General features: G+C 42.1%; 1 pseudogene; it reads left to right on the top strand.

The window, feature by feature from the left end:
• The first annotated feature begins 6,146 nt into the window (after positions 1–6,146).
• On the top strand, positions 6,147–9,864 carry LOC127160839 (calcium-activated chloride channel regulator 4A-like; annotated as a pseudogene).
• The last annotated feature ends 1,487 nt before the right edge of the window (positions 9,865–11,351 follow it).

Below are 11,351 nucleotides of genomic sequence, written 5' to 3'. Positions count from 1 at the left end.
ATACTAAAGGAATAGTTCACCAAAGAATTAAGCGTTTGACTTGGACTGGAGTCTTGTGGATTACTTGTGGGTTATTGTGATGTTTTTATCAGCTGTTTGGACTCTCATTCTGACAGGACTTATTCACTGCGTTCACTTTTTAAAACATAGTGGCAATTAGATGTAATGTGTAATGGCTTTAATATTATGCCAATTTTACATGTTGAGCTTGTATTGAGGAGCATATTTTTGTTTATTTTAAAATGCAATGACTGATTTCTTTTGGAACTCATGTGAATATTGGTTATACAGCGTGACTGTCACTTCATTTTAGAACCTCTGAACCTTGTCATAGCAGTAATGACAAGGACAGTTCCAAGAAAAATAACAGATAGCATTAGATGTCATAGTTGTTTTCAGTTACTGTATTATAACTTTATTATAACAACACATGCATTCAGCCTGTGATGATGGCAAGACGATAAACACATTAAAGGGTTTATTTCCTGTTTTCCATTCACCCTTTGAGCCTATATCAATATGTTGCAACAGGACATACAGGACTGCTCTAAACAGTCTAGTTGCACAAGTAAACTAAATAAGAGTTAAGGGCACTGCACACAGAAGAAAGTTCAGATCGGGTTTGATTTCCTGTGTTTTCGCATCCGTAGCATTTTGAGAGGTGTTTTGACAGTTCAGAGCCACTGTACAAGCGAACGCCAAAATCCAGAATTGCGTCCATTTTGTCTCACAGCACATAACACTGTAAAGGTCCTTGAACACTGAGTTCACAGAAATTAGTGGTCGTCTTTATAATATGTGGCTTCAGTAACGCTTGCAAAGCATCAAAGTTTACTGAATGGTTTTTTGTTTTTTTTTTTTTGAATTTTTATATTGACGAATACGATAAAACGTATATAAAAATTACAGACTCAGTGTGCAATGACCTTTTGCCTGTAAAAGCCTTAAATAGTTAGCCCAGGTTAAATAGTTTTACTACAATAATAACTTAATAATGTTATAGGATATTATAGTAATAATAAGGTCAGTAGGGGAGCGCGGGACACAACATAACACTTTCTGAATTTCTCAGTTTTTGTAAATCCACGTGGGATTCAGAGTATATTTTTTATACTTTTATGTCTAGTACAAATATGTCGCTTTGTTTGTATATGTTTTTCGTTATTTACCTCAAAATAAAGGAAATGAAATGTAACAACATGCCTCGTGGGGTACATTGTAACATGAAGGGCACGTTGTAAAATGACCATAATGGCAGTGCTGTACAGTTACGAAAAATCAGGTCTGTGCGATGAATAAATGTATCACTGTAGCACTTGTGTGATACAGTTTCGCATGTTCATAACACAGCCGTTTAGTAGTGTGAAGTGATTTCGTTGTTTGTGTGTGATTATACTTAGTATGATGATTTTTAATCGTGGACGGTTACAATGTTTCCACAATCTCCTTTTGAAGAAATATCATAGTATTGTGCTACAGCGCATATTGCAGTTGCAGTTCTGGTGCATCCACCTCACCTAAACAGCTGATTTTGATTGATTTCGATTTGATAGGCTACTGTCAAGAACGCATAAGGTTTACACATAAACACAGTAAGCTATGTCTTAAAATGAAAGTAACCCTTTGAGAGAGAAATGGATGCTCTTAAAGCGACAGAGCTAAAATTTGTCATTATTTACTCACTCACATGTTGTCCCAAACCTGTATTAATTTCTTTCTTGTGCTAAACACAAAAGAAGATAATATTTTGACTAATGTGGATAACTAAACAGTAGCTGGTACACATTGGGTAATAGAGGGGGAAATACTATTGTTAAAAAATACTACTGTTTGTTTTATTTGTATATATGTGTATTTGCAATGTATATCTTTGTTCTAATTTTCTAATAACAAATATAAAATACAAAGATTTTTATCTTCACCCACTTTGGCCCAGATGTCTGCCATTCTATTTTATTTTATATTTTGTAATCTTGAAAGCCTTTTTTTTTTATAGTAAAGCCAACATGACTCATGATAAAATCATGAATCGTGATATTCCTGAAAAAAATTGTGATATGATATTTTTGCCATATCGCCCACCCCTAATTTGTGCTACAACTGTTTGGCCTGCAAAAAAGTTAACGTACAGCCCTGTCGTATGACAGTTTAAAATGTTATCTGATCGAATGAAAAAAAAAATGTGCATGACAAACTAGAACATTTTGTCAATAAAGAAAAATTATTAACTTTTTCAAATAAAATAATGCCGTTTTTTAAGAATTAAAAATAATCTAATTATTTTTCGACACTGATTGTCAGTCTTTATTCACCTGTTTCTTTTGGTTACTTATTAACATCTATAAAAGTAAAGAGTGAAAATTACATCGTTGATGTCATAGAATAGCATAGTTTAATTTAAGCATTGAATTAAAGGGACTCTATACAAGGAACAAGGGTCTTATCTAGCAAAACAATCATCATTTTCTAGCCTGTGTAGCCGCAGACCATCAGAGTGCCCATGGGCGTGCCCTGTCCACCACCGAAAGTGCCTACAATGGGCATGTGAGCATCAGAACTGGACCATGGAGCAATGGAAGTGTTATGAGGAGTGAGGGACGAGAGGCGAGCGGATCCATACGCAAGCTTTTATTACATTGGCGAGACAGATACATAGTCATACAGGCAGGGTCGAGACAACAGCAAGCAGGTATATATTAGGGCGATGCACAATAGAAGTCCGTGAGTCAGGCGTGGGTCGAACAGGAGCGAACGGGAGCAATACAGGGAATCCAGAGAGAGTAAACGATAGTCCAGGCGAGAAGTCAAAAACACGGGAACAAGGGAAACTAGGAACTCGGGAAACTAGGGAACGCTAACAACACAAAACAATCTACAACAATTCAACAATCCATGAAGTGCACTGGGGAGGACCGGGGTTTTTATAGAACGCCTGATTGGTCACGGGGGCTGACGCAATCAGAGCGGTGGAGGATGGGAGATGCAGTCCGAGATGCAAAGTAACAGTCAGAGTGTGTAGGTGAAGCGAGAGTGACATCTGGTGGTGAGTGGACAACGGGACACCGACCAGATTCATGACATAGCCCCCCCCCAAGGAGCGGCTTCCAGACGCTCGAAGGAAACAACAGTCCAGGGGAGTGGTGGGGTGGGAGCGAGACAGGGCGAGGGCTGGAGGACCAGGTCCATGTGGGAAGCCCAAAGATTGAGGCAGGACCGACAGAGCAGGTACCCTCCAGGGCGGGGCCGGAGGCGGAGCAAGAGCCCTCCAGGGCGGAGGTGGAGCAGGAGCCTTCCAGGGCGGAGCCGGAGGCGGAGCAGGAGGCGCAGGAGCCCTCCAGGGCGAAGGTGGAGCAGGAGCCCTCCAGGGCGGAGCCAGAGGCGGAGCAGGCAACGCAAGAGCCCTCCAGGGCGGAACCGGAGGCGGGACAGGCGACGTCAGAGCCCTCCGAGGCGGAACAGGAGGCGGGGAGGTCCTCCAGGGTAGGAACAGGAGGCAGAGCAGGAGGCAGAGCAGCCCTCCAGGGCGAAACAGGAATCTGCGTCACGGTCTGGGACCTGGGGAGAACAGTGACAGAGGATGCAGACAGAAAAAAGGGAGAAGCAGAGAGTTTAGCAGTTAACGCCCCCTCCATAAGAGGTTCTACGGCAGGTGCCGACACCTCTGGAGGCATTGGCGCAGCTTCTCCGATGGGGAAGGCCTCTGGAGCAGACTTGAGACCAGACGGGACCTCTGAAGCAGGCTTGTGATCAGAGGGGAGCTCTGGAGCAGGCTGGAGACCAGAGAGGGGCTCTGGAGCAGGCTTGAGATCAGAGAGGGGCTCTGGAGCAGGCTTGAGATCAGACGGGAGCTCTGGAGCAGGTTTGAGGTCAGACGGGAGCTCTGGAGCAGACTGGTGAACAGACGTGGCCTCAGGGGTTGATTTGTGAACAGACGTGACCTCAGGAGCTGACTTGTGAACAGACGTGACCTCCGGGGCACAGTGTGCAGCCCACACACACCAGATGGCAACCGCCATTAAAGGAAGAGCAGCAGCGGGAGGTTGTGGTGGGTCCAGTACGCTGGCTATCATGATAGGCCGTGATCGTGGGATATCAGACGAGGCATGGCACGGCTCTGGAAGGTCAGACGAGACGTGACTTGGCTCTGGACAAATAGACGAGACATGACGAGGCACTGGGAGGTCTGATGAAACATGGAGAGGCTCTGGGCCGTCAGGCGGGACGTGACTTGACTCAGAGCGGTCAGGCGGGATGTGGCTTGACTCTGGGCGGTCAGACGAGACATGGTGAGGCTCTAGACAGATAGACGGGATGTGACGGGGCTCTGGAGGGTCAGACGAGGCGTGACTTGACTCTGGGCGGTCAGACGAGGCGTGATGGGGCTCTGAGCCGTCGGGCAGGATGTGACTTGGTTCGTGGTGACCAACTGTGACTTGACCTGCTTCATGAAGATCAGTAGTGAATTGACTTGGCTCATGAAGATCAGCAGTAACTTGACTCGGTTTGTGACGACCAGCTGTAACTTGGCTTGGTTCATGGAAATCCGCTGTAACATGACTTGACTCAGGGACAACAGCCTTGACGTCGCTGGACTTGGAAGCTTGACTGGACTTGGAAGCTTGACTGGACCTGGAGGCTACAGCCGTAGCCTGACTTGACTCTGGAGCAGCGGCTGAAGTTTGACTTGGCTCTGGAAAAACAGCAGCAGCTTGGCTTGGCTCTTGGAGATCCGTTGTAACGGGATTTGGCTCCTGAACAACAGGGCTTGACTCAGGAACAACAGCTGTAACGTGACTTGACTCAGGAACAACATGGCTTTACTCGTGGGGAACAGCTGTGACTTGGCTTGACTCAGTGTCTTGACTTGACTCTGGGGTAGCCGCCGTGGCATTAAGGAGCGCCATTCTAGCTGCCCATACCGTCACTAGAGGTGTGTCCAGCACGTGGGCCATCATGGCCACAGGTGGCATCCGGATGGCGGCCATATTGTGGAGTGGCTTGGGGACGGCGGCCATCTTATGCAGTTGCTTGGAGACGGCGGCCATCTTGTGCAGTGGCTCTGGCGTGGCAGCCATCTTGTGCAGTGGCTCAGGAAAGATGGCTGTAATTTGACTTGAGACAGAGGCAACAGCTGTAATTTGACTTGACACAGGAACAACAGTTCTGGCTTGATTTGACACAGGAAACACAGTTTTAACTTGACTTGCCTTAAGAGGAGTTCTGACTCGCCTTGACGCAGGAACAGCAGCTGTAGCTTGACTTGACTCAGGGGCGGCAGCTGTGACTTTACTCGACTCAGGAAACACAGCTGCAGCTTGACTTGACTTGGAAACTTGATTTGACTCAGGAAATGCAGCTGCAACTTGACTGGACTCGGAAACTTGACTTGACTCAGGAAATGCAACTGCAACTTTAAATGGCTCTTGTAGGGCGGCTGTGACGTGACGGAGCACTGTTCTCGCCGCCATCTTGTGAACGGGCTCCACCGTCGCCGCCATTGTGTGGACGCGCTCCGACGCGGCCGCCATCTTGTGCGTGGGCTCTGCTGACGCCGCCATAGCTCGAGCACGCTCCGTCACGGCCGCCATAGCTCGAGCACGCTCCGTCACGGCCGCCGTTTCACGAGCGATCCAGGCGGAAAACCTGTTTGTGGCGTCGTGATCCGGCATTACCGCCAATCTGCGAGAGGGGTGCGCGGCTGCTCTGTCTGCGTTGTCGCGCACCTCCTTTGCGACCCCCACAGTACACGGCGAGCGCACACACAATAACGCAAAGTTCAAAAAGGCAGCCAAAGATGAGTCTAGCCTTTAACGGCTCGTTCACGCCGTCACAGAATATCTCAATCTTAGAACAGTCCGGTAGGGTGGAATAATTGGAAATAGAAATGAACTCACGGATGTAACGATCCAGTGTGTGTGATCCCTGTTTGATCCTGAAGAGTGTTCTGTCTGTGTCCATATCTGTTGACTGTCCGGGGGTGAAGCTGCTGGATCCTGTTGTGATGGATTGTTCTGTTATGAGGAGTGAGGGACGAGAGGAGAGCGGATCCATACGCGAGCTTTTATTACATTGGCGAGACAGATACATAGTTGTACAGGCAGGGTCGAGACAACAGCAAGCAGGTATATATTAGGGCAACCTAATATCAAAACACACACAGTTCAATAATGTTCCTGCCAAGCCTGGATTCTGTAAGTATAGATTTTACATGTTCCACAAATGCAACTTAGCTTTGATAATTCACAGTTTGTTGTTTGCAATTATAGGGAAGAAATAATCATTCAGAATATTTGGTTTCAGGTGAGCACATTTTGTCGTGAAAATGAGCACAATTATGAAGCCCCAAACCTGCAAAACAAAAAATGTGGCAAAGCAACATGGACCGTAATATTTGAGGATTCTGTGGATAAAGACGCACTTCGTTCTCTAAAACCGCTGCAGACTTCTCCACCAGCACCAACTTTCAAAGTTGTGCAGCGAAAGCATCGGGTCATTTGTCTCGTACTTGATGTCTCAGGAAGCATGCAAGTATGCAGAAACATCAATTAAACTTTAAAATAAAAATATTCAATATATTATAACCTTCCACGCTCTGATATTAGCTTAATCATTTTGAAACCGAAGGAAGCATAAAATTGATATCACAAGAATATTTATTATTATTATTTTATTATTATTGCACCCATTTTCTAGGGCTCTAGAATTCTTCGACTGCAACAGGCTGCCACACATTTCCTGCAGAATATCATTGAGGATCAATCCAGTGTGGGAATGGTAACATTTAGTGATAATGCTTCTACTCTGAGCTCCTTGACTACTATTGACAGTGACACCACAAGAGAACGTCTCATCACTTTGTTGCCAAAAACAGCAGCTGGATCAACATACATATGTAAAGGCCTCAATCTAGGCTTAGAGGTGCCATATTATTTGTACAAGTATACATGTTTTAATGTTTATAATATACTGATGTGTGAAATATATGCTGTCTGTTATATGCCAATGTTCTGTGTCTTTAAAACCTAAAGGTACTTAAAAAGGATGATGGGGATGTGATAGGAGATGAAATCTTTCTTCTGACAGATGGTGAAGCCACAGATGACCTTAATAGTTGTGTTCCCAATGCAATTAATAGTGGTGCCATTATACACACAGTTGCTTTGGGTGATACCAGAAACTGGTAAGAAACAGTCACATACAGACTAACAGTGTCCCAAAAATAAGTACTGTAGGCCTAAATGGACATTTGTCACAATTTAAATTTCATTCATTGAATTTCATTACTTTAGACAGATGGTTTTCAAACTGTGGGATGTGCGAAGTTTAAGTTATGAAATTCAGTTAACACATTTGATGGTGGGCATAATGTACTTACATATTTCTGACACAATGCACAAGCATTTCACAAATCCAGCTACACAGCGTGCAAAAATAAATATAGCCTACATCACCAACAAACGACTCTTATGAACCCAATTTAAATCAGCGAGATGAATTATACAACTGATTACATTTTTTTTTAATTATCATTGATATTATGGTCAAAATCATACAAAATGCATCCATTTATCAAATTCATTCATTTCATAAACATTTCTAAATCCTACTTTTGGAGCAAATGTATCTGAGTAAATCATGATATTCAGTGCCTGTTTACTATCCAATGGAAATTTCTTATGTGTTGAAAATAGGGGGGAAATTTATCACAGCCAGTGATGACACTACCTCTAATCAGCTAATGAATGGATTTTCCGCACTAACTGTACCAACAGGAGATCAAACAAAAGACCCAGTTCAGGTCTGGCAAGTGGTCGCTCACTGTCCATGGTAAAGTACCTCAAGACTAGCCTATTATGGATATTGATGTTTCATTTCTATCACCCCTTTAGATAGACAGTGCGGGAGCAAAAACATCTGACTGGTTTAATGGGACAGTACCAATAGATCAGACTATTGGTGCCAAAACCAGCTTTACAATAACCTATGAAACAACTCTACCTAAAATTAACATACAGTCACCGAGTGGCTCAGTCTACAATCAAATGCAGATGCATCATGATGAATCATCTAAAACAGTAACTTTAAAATTTACAGGAACTGCACAGGTATGTGCTGAACTTGCTCAAGATTTTGTTTACTTTTTTTTGGAATTGAATTTTACATGAATTATTAATTTAATAATACTATCATGTGTTTGGTAGATTGGGGACTGGAAGTACAGTATCCAAACTGCAACAGTTCAGTCTCTGACTGTAACAGCAACGAGTCATGCGGCACAAGCTGATGTTCCCCCTATTTTTCTCAAAACCTGCATGGACCAGAAGTTCAGTGACGGCACTAAACCCACGATAGTGTTTGCTGAGGTTAGTCAAAATTACAAGCCTATAATAAATGTTGAAATGTGGGCTACGCTAAAGCTAGAATCTGGTGCTGCACAAACGTTACAACTGTTGGACAGTGGAGCAGGTGAATGACAAATAATTCATGTGTATAGTCTGCACTCAACTTCACATTTACATTATATAGTCAAAAGTGCTCAAATAAATCCAGTATTATTTTCCAGGAGCTGATGCTTTCAAAGATGATGGTGTCTATTCCAGATATTTCACAGAGATGAAAAATGGGAGAAGCAGTTTGAAAGTAAAAGTGAAGAATCAAAATGGACAAGCCAGCACTACTATCCAAAAAAGGGGTGGTGCTCCATACGTACCTGGATATGTGGTAGACGGTAAACCCTGAGATCAAGACTCTTAAAACAAGCTACTCAAACATTTCCTTTCCTTCCTCACAACCAGTTCTTGCAGATGTATTCAGGTGGTTTGTCTAATTTCAGGTGTGGTGGAGATGAACCCTTCAAAACCTCTAGTTTCGGCAGAATCACCTATAATCGGAAGCTTCAGCAGAACAGCCACCGGAGAGAGTTTTGAGGTGATTCTTAAAAGCACAACTCCACCAAATTTCCCTCCTAACAGAATCACAGATCTAAATGCAGAGATCCAGAACGACACTGTGCTTCTCAGCTGGACAGCTCCTGGTGAGGACCTCGACCACGGGACAGGTAAAGCATACTATTAATACAAAATAGAAGTTGTTATAAAGCTAATCACAAAATAATGTCTTCACTGAAATCTTCCATGGGCCTTTTTTTTTTTTTTTTCCTTTTAAGCTAAATCCTACAAGATCAAGTGGAGCCTTGACTTTAAAATGCTTCAGTTCAACTTCAGCAATGCTCATGATGTCAACATATCTGGCATCTCACCTCATTAGGCTGGATCAGTTGAACAATATTTATTCAATCTCAGTTTTCCAATCAAAAATGGCACAACACTCTACTTTGCGGTTCAATCTGAGGACAAAGAAAATGTCAAATCTCAAATCTCCAACGTTGCTCAAGCTTCAAAGATCATCCCTCATCCAGAACCCACAGAGGTGTCAGACCTGAAATTTAGGTTTATTGCAATATCTGTTTTCTTGGCCACTGTAGTGATTACTGGCATTATTGCGATAACAGCATGGGCATTGAGACGAATAAGGCAGCAAGGTTTCCTGATTATTACGCCGGAATAAGAGTATAGTTCCTAGTGTATCAGCCTAGAAAATCGCAACTTTTCATTTTCTATCAGTCTTAGTACACGATGTAACTACAGAAGAGTCAAGTTTTAAACAGGAAAAATATTGAAACTCTTTGGTCATTTTTGAACAAGATGCTAACGGTCTAATCAGATTCAATAAACTATGCTAAGCTAGGCTAAAAGTGCTACCAGACCCGGAAATCATCTGGATGTATTAGAAAACGGTAAAACTCAACTGTTTAACTCTAGGGCAGTTGGAAAATGAGCCTATTTTCAAAAAAAGTGGAGTGTTCTTTCAACATCTGATACAAAGAAAATATTTAAGTTGGCTTGAGAAAGCCAACTTACTGATATGCGATTTTCTTCTGAGACTAAATCTGTCGACACTAACTCATCCTAGAGCTTTAACTCTACAAACTCCAAACTCAGCCCAGATCTTCAGACTGATCTGAAGTTAGTTGCTATATCTTTTCTAACTGATCGGACCTACAATTTTCCTAAAAATGACGATTAAAATTGGGAAAACTCCCATAGACTTACATTGACGGAATGTTCAAATGAGCCAACACTTTTCAAATTCCAACTGTCAAAACTCCCAGAATCCTTTGAAACTCAATCAAACTTCCCTTCTATGTACTGTATTTCTAATCCATTCAAACTCATTCAAACTCTAACCATCTATCTATCTATCTATGCCTAGCAACAAGAATCATGCTAGTAACTTGCTAATCATGCTAGCAACCCTGGTGAAAAAAAACAGCATATGCTGGTAGGTATGTTTTGATGCTGGTTTAAGCTGGTCCTTTGCTGGTTTTTGCTGGTCATGTTGCTGGTCAAGGACCAGCATGAACCAGCAAAGGACCAGCTTAAACCAGCATCAAAACCTACCTAACCAGCATATGCTGGTTTTTTCACCAGGGAAAATGCTAGTAACTTGCTAATCATGCTAGAAACATACTAGTAACTTGCTAATCATGCTAGAAACATGCTAGTACCTTGCTAATCATGTTAACAACATGCTAGTAACTTGCTAGCCATGCAAGCAACATGCTAGTAACATGCTAGTAACTTGCTAATCATGCTAACAACATGCTAGTAACTTGCTAGTCATGCAAGCAACATGTTAGTAACATGCTAGCAACTTGCTAATCATGCTAACAACATGCTATTAACTTGCTAATTATGTTAGCACCATGCTACTAAAATGTTAGTAACTTGTTAATAATCCTATAAGCATGCTAACAACATGCTAGTACCTTGCTAATCATTATAACATCATGCTAGTCACATGGTATTCATGTTAATAACATGCTAACAACATTCTATCTGTCTATCTATCTCTGACAGACTATTGCCTTCAAAACATCCAAATGTTAACCTTTTAAAACTACTTTTAAATTCAAACTCTTTCAGACTGAAAACCATCAAACCTAAAACCTCTTAAACTTTTTAAACTTTATAAACTTTTCAAACTTTTCAAACTTTTTAAAACTTTCTGTTCCGGCTTTCTCAAGCTAACTTAAAGTTTGTCTTGACAAACTTTTTTTATCTAGTTACATTATAAAGTTACTTTACTGAGTTGTCTTTAAAACGTTAAAACTTTAAAATGGTCTATATTGAAATGTTTGTGTGCTCTTAAGGCAAATAATTAAACTTCCAATGAGATGATGGCAGCTATCTAGTTCTTTTATTATCATATGCACCCATACGAAAATGTAATATATGTGCTTATATGAAATACCCATATATTAAATACATGTTTTATATATGCCATATCCA

This window comes from Labeo rohita, unplaced genomic scaffold (assembly GCF_022985175.1).
Source record: "Labeo rohita strain BAU-BD-2019 unplaced genomic scaffold, IGBB_LRoh.1.0 scaffold_470, whole genome shotgun sequence".
Taxonomy (NCBI): domain Eukaryota; kingdom Metazoa; phylum Chordata; class Actinopteri; order Cypriniformes; family Cyprinidae; genus Labeo; species Labeo rohita.
This window is presented reverse-complemented; position numbering and strand designations above follow the sequence as displayed.